Source organism: Myotis daubentonii, chromosome 3, assembly GCF_963259705.1.
Source record: "Myotis daubentonii chromosome 3, mMyoDau2.1, whole genome shotgun sequence".
In the NCBI taxonomy this organism is placed as follows: domain Eukaryota; kingdom Metazoa; phylum Chordata; class Mammalia; order Chiroptera; family Vespertilionidae; genus Myotis; species Myotis daubentonii.
The window spans coordinates 143,975,752-143,986,279 of NC_081842.1; the positions used below are offsets into that span (position 1 = coordinate 143,975,752).

A 10,528-nucleotide genomic window follows, 5' to 3' on the forward strand; every position below is an offset into this window, starting at 1 on the left:
CCCCAAGAGTGTAAATAGATATTAGCATGTAAATGGGGACATCTGCAAATCATTCTGAGATGATTATCTTATCCCAAGTCTCTGCTTACATACATGAGTTAAAAAACAGCAATTGCAGAAATAGCCTTGACCCCTACATGGTGACAAAGCATATAGGGATTTTAACACTACTGAAATGAACTTGAGGACAGAGATCAATTGTCTTTGGTCTTGTTCTTTTTTCATCAGAACTCACCAGGCTCTTCTCATTACTTGTTATTGGCTTTACTAGTGTTAGGCTCTGTGATTGCAAGAAACAGACTCATGGAAGTAAACTGAAATCAAGGGGCTTTATTGCAAAGAAACACATGACTATAAGGGACCTAGAAATTTCATCAGAGTCCTGGGAGAAATATAATTAAAAATCCAAAACTCTAGTGGTTGCCTAATTTAGCATCAAGACCATGTAGGTATTAATATTGATCATGTATTCACTTGGTTTTCCTATGTGTCTTGACATTCTCCCAATACCAAATTCTTGAATTTTTTCTCCAGATTTTATTCTTCGAATTCCCTTTTACGATAGCATTTTGCATGCCCTGTTACCTCACCAGTCATGAGTCAGGCATTACATTGGCTGCTTCTGTGTCACGTGCCTCCTGCTGGATCAGTCATTGAGTATTTACCCAATGATGAGCTGAGTATATTTTTAAGTCCCATCTCTCTTTTTTTTGCAGTTGCTCCTGAGGCCTGAAAGCTTTTGCACTTCCTCTTAACATTCTTTGGCCTCAGGGTGTCAGCTCAAGGGCCAAGGAACATCTATCTACCCTTCCTCGCCCACCATACATAATATCCTTACTTAAAACAGTTTGGTTTCTTTCTATTTAATATAACAACTTTTTTTTCCTGTAGCCATAATTTTGGCACTAAGGTCTAGAGATATAAACAGCAGTGGTTAAGCATACCACACTCTAAAGAGAGTGCCCAATATCAGGGGCCAGACAAAAACCCCAACTCCAATCCAGAGTAAAATTGACCCTAACATAGTCAGTTCCACCCTCTAATCCCACCCCACCTACCCCCTCCCTTGCCCAAATCCAAATGAGCAGACAACTGGGAAAGGATGGAAGACCGTCAGAGTCCTGAACTATCCTTGAGGGGAGCAGCACATCCTCACCCCATTCTGAAGTGAAGTGGTGGTACAGTTCTGGGCCTTCTCCCAGAGAGGAGGGTTGCTCTTAAGAAGGGAGATTGGCATTCTATTTGGTCACCCGCTTAGGTAGCTGAGTTGTTCTGCTGGAGAGGGAGAGAAAGAAAAGGGAAGAGGATAAACTCTCCTTCCTTCCTGATTCCGGGATGAGATGCCTGGAGCTGCTAAACCCATTAATTTGGTCTTGCGATCACAGAGCCTCAGAAGGCTAGCAATGACCAGTTCTATGCACTGGAGAACAACGATTGGAAGTGGCCAGAAAGTTATGGAATCATACTGCAATGTCATTCGATGCTTTATTTATTTTTTTCCTGCTCCACTATATTCTATTGGTGGAATATCCTTGTACCAAATGGCAAAATGTATTTTGGGCTGAACATAAGGCTGCTTTAGATATAAGAGAGAGAGTCCATTATCTAGTCATCATAAAGTCCAAGATTCACTACTCTTTCCTTTAGACAGATGTGCTCAAAGAAAATCCACACACAAACACACAACCTGAACAATTCCTCTTTTATCTATTTTACATTAAAATTTCTGCTTAAAAATATGAAAAAACAAACAAAAAACACTACTGTTTTAGGGTATGATCATAGAGTCACTGAGCTCTCCACCTCCCACAGTGCCGGTACCTGTGGGAGTTTTAAAGCACCCTGGAGCAGAAGTGGCTCAGCCCAGAGAGCAAAGGTGAGTTTGGTTTGCTGATGGGATCTTGCCTAATGGAGAAGTTGCCGATGCAGCCAAATGAACAATGCACGGAACTTCCTCTGCAGGAGCCCTGGCATTGTCACATAACCCAGTCAAGCCAGTAACTACCAGTCCTCCACCAGCAGAGACAGATATTTCTCTGTTTCTCTGGGAATGTAACTCAGGTTGGAAATCCTGTTGGGAGTGCAATGCACCTTATTCATGATGATGGCCGTCCTCCCATTCCCATCTCCACTGGTATCAAAGGAGACTGCTGTGGGAGAGAAGCCATCACAGATTTCAGTAACACGACAGATGGGGGATGGTGGCCTTGACCCACTTGTATTTGTTTTAAATGCAAATGTGTTGTCAATGTTTAAAATTGTAAATTATCTGAACAGGAAGTGCGGGTGTTTCACAATCAAGGGAATGCATGCAGTGGGTCAGTCCGAGGTCATCATTCTTCTACGATGTCCGCTGGATGAAAAGTGTCTGCTGAAGAATAGCATAACGTTTTAAACTTTTTAGATTACAAAAAACACTTTAGAGGCCTTTTGACCCTTTCTCTCGATGGATCCTACCAAATCCCCCTTCACCTAACCCTGGAAAGCAGTCCATACTCCCACATTAACCATTATGATAAAAACTGTAAATAAAACTCCCGTCTCCTCAAAACAAAATGAAATCCAGTGTCTTTCCTTTAGGACTACTGTCAAAGAGGTGTTAGAAGAACACTAATAGGCTTGAAGCTTTTTAATTAAATGATCCTCAGTTTCTTAGACATATTTACATTTTTTATATATTCTTATTGATTTCAGAGAGGGAGAGAGAGATAGAAACATCAATGATGAGAGAGAACCATTGATCGGCTGCCTCCTGCACAACCCCAACTGGGGATCGAGCCTGCAACCTGGGCATGTGTCCTTGACCAGAATTGAACCCCGGACCCTTCAGTCCACAGGCTGATGCTCTATCCACTGAGTCAAACCAGGTAAGGTGACATATTTACATTTTAAAAGGAAGATACTAGTTAAGTTCAATAAAGCCACTCATTTATAGAAGTTCTGCGGAAGAGAGGGAGAGAGAGAAAAAAGGGAAGAGGAGTAATTTGACCTAATGAAGTAAAAACCTTTAGGAAATGTGGGGGGAGAATTCTTTAGCTGCAGGTTAGCATTTGGTCGCCATTTTGGCAGGCTAGCTGGTAGTTGGCCTTGGGAATCTGCAGGAGGAGCAATTCCTCTAAGTTGTTTCAACTTCTCCCAAATAATTCCTCTTCCCCTTCCAAACCCACATGTTCTCTAAAAGTGGGAGGGTATTAAGGGCAGTGTTCAAACGTTGCAGGTTCCAATGCCTATTACTAACAAAACTGGCTTAAAGAACTTCTCCATAGCCCACAAGCATTTTATGAATGAAACCTAGCCCCACATATTTAGGGAGTAGAGAAATCCAAGGTATTCCCATTTCCTCCATGGCCATTTATAAAAAGACCTTTGCAAGTGGGGACTGCCTATTGCTTTTTCCATTTTGCTACCATGAACAGAGGCCTTAAAAACCGTGGGACATTTAAAAATAAGCCTGAGGAAAGATAACTGAAGCTATTTATTTCTAGTCCCCTCTGTCCTAAGTGGATGGAGCTTACTGTGTTTCTCTAACCTGCACACTCTCACCATACAGTCAGGGGAGGCCCTCTTCCTGAACACGCACTTCCTGCCCCTGGGTTCCTGCATGGCTCAGTCCCAGCGGAGAGAGCTCTTTTCTTCCTATCTCTGTGCCATCTCTGATTCAAGTTGGTCCATCTGGAAGCAATATTACCCAAGCGTTTATACCCGAGCCTGGCTTTCCACAAGTGACTGCATGTTTCCTGAAACCATCTATTGGCAGCTGTTACATAGGCATTTTCTGCCTTTTAGATACCTATAATTACACCAATTACGCCAATCATTGATGTTTAGAAAGGATTTAAAATTTTACACTCCCAGAAGAGTGTATCAGAAAGCAGCATCTGAGGCAGAGGGACACCCCACAGAGGGGCCTACTTGGCCATCCAAATTGCTGCCGAGTCCCTTAAATTTAGCGTCAGCAGTCGGTAAGGCTTCTTATGAGCCTATATGTCTTAGGCAAATTAATTTTGTCACTGGAATAAAATTCTGTTTGGTTAAGGACCACAGAACTCCATCTAACTTTTATTTTCAAAGGAAAAAACAATGGGTCCAAGTTAATGAAATTAGGTTTTTGACCTCAAATCCTCTGAACCATACATGAGGAGAAGTTGGCATTCCCCTTGTCCCAGGCTCCACCTTTAGATATAATAAAAGGCAGGACCAGGATCATCTAGCCAGCGTGCTGACCCAGAGAGCAAAGAGCCATCCTCAGCTCCAGGCTCAGCCATATCTGAGCCTGAGGCAAAAGGAAAAAATTGAGTAATACTGATTCTGTCTTTATTTAAAATTTTGAAACTTTGTTCATCTTGGATTTTTTTTTGCATTAAATTTCATTTGAAAGTTTTTATTTAAGATATTACTTATCTTGCCCTGGCAGGTATGGCTCAGTTGGTTGAAGTGCCATCCTGTACATCAAAAGGTGGCAGGTTTGATTCTCAGTCAGGGCACATGCCTAGGTTGCCAGGTTATCCGCAGTCTGGGTGTGGGAGGCAACAACCCATTAATATTTCTCTCTCACATCAATGTTTCTCTCTCTCTCTCTCTCTCTCTCTCTCGCTCTCTCTCTCACACACACACACACACACACACACCTCTGCCTTCCTCTCTCTAAAATTGATGAAAAGATAAAATGGATACATATGTAATACCCTTTGTAATACTTTAAGCAATAAAAAAAAAATTGATGAAAAAAATTTTTTTAAAGATATTATTTATCTTGATTTACTGAGACTTTTGGCTACCCTTAAATTTTATGCCTTGTGAGTGCTTCACTCTCTCCCTGGCCCTGGGTTCCTTAGTGTTGATTTGGTGTGATTTTTGCTGGGTTAGTGACTGGTCCACACATCTGAGTCCTCATAAATATGCCTGCATTTTATATATATATATATATATGTGCCATTTGCCCAGCAAGCAGCTGGGCAGAATTTAACTTTTTAGTGAGTTCTTGAGACATTAAAACAATTACGTATGCTTAATTGTTAGTGTGTCTAAGGGTTGTCTAAGGTGCTTGTTTAAACCATGGATTTCTAGTCCTCACGCCCAGAAATGTGGATTTACTATGCCAAGATGGAATTTTGATCTCTGCATGTTTGCGTTTTTACATAAAAATATGTTTCTGATGCAGGTACTTGACAAGCCACACTTGGAATATCTATGACAAATATGTTTAAAAGCCTCTGTTTCAGGGCATTTATATTATTTTATAATATATAAATGGTAATATTTTGTGGGTGTGCCCTGATCCACGAGGGACAAAGGGTTTGTTGGAGAATGGCAGCTGCCTACGGAATCACCACAATAAAAGTAACAATAACAAAGTTAACTTTCCAAGCCAACCCTATAAGGAACCAAGACCCAAAACCAGAAACTTCTGTTACAGTAGACTGGTGGCAATCTCCAGCAGGTAGGACTTAATGATAATCCAGCAGACATTAAATAAAACAACACTTGTGTAAGCACTTGATAGCTAAGAAGCAGCTCATAAATGCAAGGAGTCATTGTTATTACATTCATTCAGTGTTATCAGAGACACTTGAGACTTTCCACAGAACATTACAAATCCCCATCTAGCCAAAATTTTTTAAATTTAATAGGATTATCTCCTAATGGAAAGCTTTAGCGGTATTTCTCAAATTGAGTTCTGAGGACCACCTATTTATTATGCAATCCACAAATGATCAGGTGACTTTTCCTGAAAAAAAAAAAAAACGGTATCTGGCTCTCCTTAGAAAGGCTTCTTCATAGCCTCAGGCCCTTGTGAAAAGTTGCAGTGTTATCTGAATCAAGGTGGGAGGAACTCAGTATCAGAAGCTGACTCTCACAGTTAGTATGGGCCGGCTCTGTGCATGCACATGGGTCATCTTCTGCACCCAGTTCTCACAGAATGGCAGGGACTTCATTCAAAATCAACACCAGCAGAATCTGCACTCAGAAAGTAGGACACCAGAAACAGTCCTTACCCACTCCACTATAGCTAGCGCTAGCAGTGCTAGGGGCCTTGGTCCTATGAGTTTAAGTGCCTTTCTCTTCTGGGTAATATATTCCCAACCAGTTTATCAACACTTCTTCCCTGGACAGTATTTCAGGTGACCCGTCCATCTTAGTTCTCTGTCAGCTATTTCATATTTGTGAAGGGCCTTTGAAGATTGAGGACCTCATCACTCAGAATAAAATGTACAGGTTCTGGAAGTCCCACATCTTCCTAAAGATGCCCATCTTCTTGGAGATGGGTCACTCCGCTGCTGGTTTAGAGCTTCTACCATGCACGATGTGGGCTTTCTCTGATGTGCCTGACAAGCCTCAACATTCTTATCTGATGCAGAGGGACCCACCATTTATCCCACTAGAATTTTATTTTGTATTGCTTTTGCCCGGAGTAGAACGATTTTGATTGTATTTCTTCAGTGGTACACAAGCATTGACTTCTCCAACTCAGCTCCATTTTACTGGCCCATACTGGCTGTGGGTGAGGCCCTGCTCTGTGTTTGGGAGTCTTTGTTATCTTTCTGAAACAAGACTGGCCCAGGGCAGCTGGTTAGGCAAGTCCTACAGCGAGGGAGAAGGAACAAAATGCTTCTGTGAAAGGCAGCAGCAGAAGAGGTTTCCATAACCTGCTGCATGGGGTGCAGTAGAGAGCAGCGAGGCTTCTAGTTCTGATCATTTCTGTTTTTCTTCTTCAGCAGATGGAGATCTTTCCAGAATCCTGACTTTTTTCTTTTTTGAGGGGGTGGGAAGCAGGGAGTGCATTGGCCAGGGAGTGACAGGTATGGGGGAGGATGGAAAGAGAGCCAAGCCTGGGAATAATCAGAAAGCTGTGGATGGATTTTTTATTTTATGTTTGAAGGTTAAGAGGGTGAAGTTCAAAGGCAAATCAAGTTTCTCTGCCCACATTCTCTATATGCACACACACACACACAAACACACACACACTCACTCAATCCCTTATGTCATTCTGTTCCTGTTGCATTGCTAAAGAGGAAGGTGATATTTTGAAAGATATTTGATCCAGCTAATGGAAGAGGAAGAAATCAGGGAGATGAGATCAGAAGGATTTCTGGGAAAGAAAGTGTGAAACACAAGGGACAAAAGAGTGAGTCATCAGGCCAGAAGCAATTCTCAGTGCTGCCCAATTTGGGGGGTGAGGTGGGGGGATATTTGTAATTTCTAAATTGGTTAACAGTTACCTGTTTTTCTGCATTAGGGAGATGGGAGTGGTGTATTTATTTATGTATTTAGCTCTGACAATAATCATGTGTGTGGAGTGAGGTAAGGTATTATTATATTTGGGCTTAGGCATCTGAACTGAGCCTTTGAAAAAAATATATCTGCTTGATCATGAAAAGGAAAAACAAAGGGAAAATAAGGTGGCAAACACTGGTTTACGTTTTCCCTTGTTGCAGATCCCTTTCCCACTCTTGTGGCTGAAAATGGCAGGTACTCCATTCACAGCCTCTTTTGTGGCCAGGGGTGGCCATGTGTCCCACTAGATGACCTAAGGAAAAGGCTGCAGGACAGGAGGGAGGATGTCTGAGAATGATTTTCCTGCCAGATCATGGGCGAGAGGCCTCTGATGAGTGCCTGTTCCTGTTTCCTTCCTGTTTGGAGCAGCTGCAGTGGCTTATCCTGTGGCCATGAGGGAAAGCTCAAGGGAATCATGGCAATGCTGACCCAAAGCCATGACGTGGTGAACTATGGACCAATTCAAGACCAGCACGGCTGACCTTGTTACATGAAGAAAACAAACGCACATTGACCAAGCCACTTGTAGTCAGGTGGGCTATTGCTTGCAAACAAAATCTTACCCAATAGAGATGGAGAAGACCATTTTCACTTGCAAATGAAATTAATTTGAAAGTATTACCACCATTAATGGCATCAACAATGATATTTATTAAGGATTTTAAATATTTGTGCTTTATATATATTGTTTAAATTAATACTGCCCTTTGAGATAGATATTATTATCTCTATTTTTTTTAAATTCTCACCTAAGAATATTTTTCCATTGATTATTTTTTTTAGAGAGAGTGGAAAGGAGGAAGGGAGGGAGGGAGAAAGAGAGACAGAAATATTGATGTGAGAGACATATTGATTAGTTGCCCTTGTACTCTTACCGGGACCAGGTTTGAACCATGCCCTTGACCAGGAATGGAACCCACAACCCTTTGGTGCACAGACTGATGCTCTAACCATTCAGCAGCACTGTCCAGGGCTATTATCCCCATTTTATAGATAAGAAAGTAAAGTTCAGATAGGTTAAGTAATTTTCCCCAGGTACAATAAAAAGTAGAACTGAATTTAGGTCATGTATTTCCACAACTGACCCTCTTTTCCATTAGGCATAAGGTGAAAATTTAAAGTATGGCCTTTGCAAGATCATACAATGGAGTACAGACAGTCTCTTCAATAAATGGTGTTGGGAAAATTGGGCAGGTACATGCAAAAATGAAACTAGAACACCAACTTACAGCATACACAAGAATAAACTCAAAATGGGTAAAAGATGTGTAAGTCGTGAAACCATAAAAATCCTAGAAGAAAACGTAGGCAGCAAAATATCAGACATCTCATATCAGAATTTCCACAGAGAAACAAAGGAAAAAGTAAATAAATGGGACTACATCAAACTAAAAAGCTCTGCACAGCAAAGGACTCCAGCATCAAAATGAAAAGGGAACCCACAGCATGGGAGAACATATTTGCCAATGATGCATGTGATAAAGGGTTACTTTCCAAAATACGGTATATAAAGTACAACTCAACAAAAGGAAGACAATCTAATTTAAAAATGGGCAGAAGACCTGAATAGACACTTCTCCACAGAGGACATACAGATGGCTAAGAGATATGCTCAGTGTCACTAATTTTCAGAGAGATGCAAATTAAAACTACAATGAAGTACCACCTCATGCCTACCAGAATGGCTATCATCAATAAACCAACAAACAATAAGTGCTAGTCAAGACGTGGAGAAAAAGAAACCCTAATATGATGCTGGTGGGAATGCAGACTGATAGAGCCACTATGGAAAACCATGTGGAGTTTCCTCAAAAAATTAAAAATGGAACTTCCATTTGACGCAGTGATTCCAGTTCTATGAATATATCCTAAGAAGCCTGAAACACCAATCAGAAAGAATATATGCACCCCTATGTTCATAGCGGTCTTATTTACAATAGCTAAGATCTGGAAACAGCTCAAGTGCTCATCAGTTGATGAGTAGATAAAAAAGCTGTGGTACATTTATACAATGGAATACTATGCAGCTGTAAAAAAAAAAAAAAGATATTACCCTCTAAGACAGTATGGAGGGACCTGGAAAGTATTATGCTAAGTGAAATAACCCAGTCAGAGAAAGACGTGTATCACATGATCTCACTTATATGTGAGAAATTTCAAAATTAATTGAAATCTCTGAATAAGGAATTTAATGAACAAAATAAACAGATGAACAAAATAGATCCAGAGACATTGAAGCATGCAACAGACTGATGTATTTCAGAGGGAACAGGGTAGGGTATGAAGAGATTAACCAAAGAATGTATATGCATATATGCATAACCCATGGACAACAGACAATAGTTCAGTGAAGGCCTGGGGAGGGGGTGGGAGTGGGGTGGAGGAGGTCAATGGGGGAAAAAAAGGGACATTAAAAATACATTTTAAAAATAAAGTATGGCCTATGTTTTAAGGTAAATTTTAGAAAGTGGTTAGTTATATGTGTTGCTCATATGTAACAGCATTCACTTAACATAACATTGACATTGATCAACATGTCCATTTCTACAATTATTTTGAATAGCAGTTTAATTAGAATTAATTTACAATATGTTTCTGAAATAATAAAAGTTTGCCAAGAATGAAGTGATGAAAGAAAACAAAAGGCACTTTCGAAGCATCATCAAATCTTAGGTTTGAAAGACAGAGAATGCCATGTGACTTTGTGAAATGTTTTGCTGATGCCAGAACTCACCTTAAATATTCTTGTATACCAGAGTAGTACCCTCTATTTAGACAAAACAAAACACAACAAAAAAAGAGCATGGCCGGGTAGCTTAGTTGGTTAGGGCTTCGTCCCCATACGCCAATGTGGTGGGTTTGGTCTCCAGTCAGGGCCCATACAGGAGGCAACCAAGGAATGCATAAATATCATAACCAATGAGGTTTATCAGAGTCATGCTTAGTGCTAATTGAAAACTTTTCCCAATACCCAGCATGACAACTTGAAATATAGTTGGCTTTGGTAATTTTTTATTTTATTTTATTTATTTATTTATTTATTTTACCCTATAGAATTTATTTTATTTTTTTATTTTTATTTTTATTTTTTTTATTGCTTAAAGTATTACAAAGGTTATTACATATGTGTCCATTTTTTTCCCTGGCTTTGGTAATTTTTGACAGTCTCTATGGAGACTGAATTAAAAAAAAAAATAAGTGGAACAACAAATCAATGTTTCTCTCTCTCTCTCTTTCAAAATCAATTTAAAAA

At 40.3% G+C, this 10,528-nt stretch overlaps 1 non-coding gene across 1 annotated transcript; it reads left to right on the plus strand.

Annotated features, from left to right (window-relative positions):
• The first annotated feature begins 10,165 nt into the window (after positions 1-10,165).
• On the plus strand, positions 10,166-10,301 carry LOC132231994 (U4 spliceosomal RNA). The gene has a single exon (XR_009452159.1). It is a non-coding gene; the product is annotated as a U4 spliceosomal RNA (small nuclear RNA).
• Positions 10,302-10,528: the final 227 nt, after the last annotated feature.